General features: G+C 38.1%; 1 protein-coding gene across 6 annotated transcripts in view; it reads left to right on the plus strand.

Annotated features, from left to right (window-relative positions):
• LOC107673268 (leucine-rich repeat and immunoglobulin-like domain-containing nogo receptor-interacting protein 1) overlaps positions 1 to 3,801 on the plus strand; it is a 93,053-nt gene that overhangs the window by 70,176 nt on the left and 19,076 nt on the right. The gene's annotated exons all lie outside the window — the stretch shown is intronic.

Below are 3,801 nucleotides of genomic sequence, written 5' to 3' on the forward strand. Positions count from 1 at the left end.
TACTTAAACTAATAACAAAACAGTAGCTGATTCAGAAGCGCCAGATTGTCATAGCAAAGTCAGAATTACCTCCTCTCCTAGGTTCACGAAACGGTCGTCCATAAAATGCATTGCTATTCTGTTGTAAGTAATCTTAAAGATTCCTAAATGCATCTACTTTCGGAAGGCCAAATAAAGTGCTTTTGCTTTCGCCTAGAAACACACAGCGTCTCCCTGACATGCTGCATCAACACTAACTGCGGTTACTGAAACCACGCCTTCTTTCTTTGCGTGCACATTTGGGCGGCATTATGCAAATATTTCCACATAGTGAGGTAGATATGTGGGGGCGTGTTAGAACGAGCCGTTTTAGGGGGGGCGTGGCAGAGTCTTAACTTTGATAAAGAATATCTCTTTGGTTTTGAGACTTTAGTCTTTGCAACTTCAGGGATCTTATCTTTGCACAATCAGCTTGTAACACTCCAAAGAGAAAGGAAAACTTGAAATCGCATCATATGACCCCTTTAACAAAGTTCGGGAGGAGCACGTTCCTAATTAACACGAGAGGAGCACAATCAGTAATCAACCCAATTAACAAGATAAGAGATGTTTATATATACACAGCAGACTTACCTCTGTTCCTTGACAGTTTTTCCAGAATCCCTCCTCCACCCCTTCTCCGCACTTACAACTATTTCTGTCCTAACCTGTAGGGGGGGTACTCTGGGTTCGGGCCAAAATTCTGAGCTCGGAGCCCTCCCCTCGGACAGCACGCCAAATACGCATAACCTTTACTCTGTTTATTACATGTAAGTGTAAACTCGTGAAATGTCCAGAAAAAAAACCTTGAAAATCAAATCAATGGAAAAATTGCTGGTCTTCATGGTCATTTCTTTGTTTGGTACAGTCTAGTGAAGATCCGTGCAGAAAGGCTTTAGAATGGTTGGACGAAGCTGTAGAATCATCATTCAAAAGGCTTTAGAATGAGCAGCTGTCTTTAATAAGTGCTGTGCCATTCAGTGAAGTTGATTTCTGAATTGATCTGATTTAGAATTGAGGATTTGATGCCAGGTGCTGTGGTATCTCTGTCCACACAGAATATTAAATTTCAGCCCAGCTGGCTCGGGCTATATTGGGTTGTGTGTGTGTAGGTTATCCGTTATGTCTGCTGCTGTTGGATTAGTTCTTCATATAAATCTCACAGGAGCTAAAAGATTTCCCACAGAAATACTGGTCCAAATATCACTTCCTCAGTGTGAGATATGAATTCAGGGCCCTCGTGAATAAACCTCGCGTACACATAAAACTTGGAACGCCGGGCTCAGAAGAGCACGCTCGCCATTTGTTACGCCCACGTGGGCATTTGTAAAAAGCAGGCCTGACGTGACAATGTGCTTGACGTCGTGCAAACGTTTGACCCGGTGCATTTAATGTCTCCAATGGCGAAAAAAAATAATGTGCGTTTCATTGTGATCGCTGGTTTTACAAATGTAATCAGCGTGATCGACGGCACTCGTGGTGCAATAAAGGCACCGGCGGAGAATGAATTCACTTTGTGTCAACAGAAATCACTTTCATTACTCCAGTGTGCAAATAATATGATGTACAAATAGGTCCGACTGATGTCATTTCGACAGGGCCTGGATGAATCAATCTTATTTGATAGTAGCGATGATATCTGGCTTTACACTCAAGCTGTGAGACTGGGCTTCTTGATAAACGCGTTTGCAGTACAGTGTGAGGTGATTTCAATTGTATAGCCAACAAGGTGACCGTGTGTGTGTTTTTTTTTTATTCACTCCCAGTGTACCCCATATCTGACTGCAACCACCAATCCTTAGGGAGTAAAGGGTCATATACTTTACCAGTAAATATAAAATCTGTCATTGTTTACTCACCCCAATGTCGTTTAAACCCGAGCGACTTTCTTCCATAGAATACAAAAGAACTGAAGCCTTTAATCTTCGAAAAAAGAATGCTTAAAATTATCCTAAAAGTGTTAAGTACAATTTGTGTTCTGCAATTGTGATAAATTTGTTTAAAAAACAAACCAAAATGTAAGTTATTCACTAACCATCTTCGCCTACAGTGAGCCTGGATCAGTGAGTCAACTTTGTGTCCAGTTTGTGAAAAAATTATTATAAAATAATTATGAAAAATAAAAGATTTGTTCTAAAGAATGAATCAGACCCAGTGCTACTTCTCATAAACGAAAAAGATTGTAATATAGTGCACAAGTTGTATGTACTAAAGTCAAAAATACAGTATTTTTGGATGAATAAATATAAAATAATTTCTGGTAAAGAAATTAAAATATTCCTGAATAACAAACGAAATGCTTTTAAAAGAATTAATCATTCATGAATCAGACTCTACTTCTCATAAGCTGAAAATATTGTAATAAAGTCATATGTACTACTTTTATATTTAAATATTAAATCATTTTGGGTAAATAAATAAATATAAAACAATTTCAAATAACAAAAGATTTGTTCAAATAAAAATGAATGATTCATGAATCAGACTCAATGAATCAATGCTACTTCTCTTATGAACTGAAAAGATTCATTGTAATCTTTTGTGTGTTAATTTTGCCTTTGGTGTTGCGCAGAAGAAAGAAAAGCATGCAGGTTTAGAGTAAATGATGACAAAATTGTCATTTTGGGGTGAACTGTCTCTTTTAAGTAAGTGTACGTAGAATATAAAAAATCCAAATATGTTTTTACATAAGTACGGAAATTATGCTAAAGCTTTCCAAACATCAGGGATCTATGGTCTGTAGGTGGATTCACTGGCTTGTTGTGTAGCACAAGATTTTAAATAGCAGTGTAATGGTCTGCGGTTATGCAGATGAGAGGGAGGGGCCTGCAAAGGGGAGGAGTTTGTCCAAGTGTGTCTTATTGCTAATGACTTCCTGTGTCGCACACACATGCTCACTTACCCCTAGCTCTTTAAAGTCAAATCACTTACAGTCTCACTGTCAGAGCGAGAGAGAGAAATGGAGCAGCTTACCGCTAATCTTTAAATGAAATGCTTTTTGCCTAGAAGAAAAGCCCTACTGAATAACTATTATTTTATCCATTAGTTTTGCATTAGTTTCCTGAAATTTAAATTGCTGTCTGTTTAGCGTATAGTCAGGCAAGGTGCATCCAAATGAAATTAATTCCAAAATCAGGATTTTTGCCTCTGCGTTTGTCAAAGGAATACTCCTCTCTTAGTTGCTATATTAGTGATATTCTCCAGCAGATGTTTAATGCCGCAGCATTATATTACGCTTTAAAAAGACATTACGTGCCGTTCAAGACGTTACCATAAAGCGACATGAAACTGCATTTATGTATGATACATGAACGCTGGATTCATGTTTTTATGATGACTCGGAGGATGTTCTGGAAATGAACTGGCAGTAACGAGCCAGCAGAGCTCATTAGTGTTGCAGGGAGAAGATGCTCTAGGCCTGCTGAGTAAATGTTAATCACAATGGAAGACTCTATGGGAACAAGTTGGAAATGTCAGGTAGTCGTGCGGCGGGGCCTGGGTTGTGGGTGGCGCTCGTGTTGTGTTTGTGTTTTTTTTTGTCTGTCTGTGGGCGGTGCCTGTATTGTCACTGGGCAGTTGAGTCAATACCAGAATTTTAGCTTTAGATACCATCGGCAATAAAAAACCTGCCTCAGACGACATGATGAAAGTGACAATTATTTTATTGACAGCATTTCGTAGAAACTTACAAGTTACATTGTAATTCTGATTTCTGTTTGAAATTTTAATTAAAAAATATATATTATAATTTATTTTAATAAATAAATAATCAAAATAATAATC

The sequence above is a fragment of the Sinocyclocheilus anshuiensis genome, unplaced genomic scaffold, assembly GCF_001515605.1.
Source record: "Sinocyclocheilus anshuiensis isolate Anshui unplaced genomic scaffold, SAMN03320099.WGS_v1.1 scaffold68, whole genome shotgun sequence".
Taxonomy (NCBI): Eukaryota; Metazoa; Chordata; class Actinopteri; order Cypriniformes; family Cyprinidae; genus Sinocyclocheilus; species Sinocyclocheilus anshuiensis.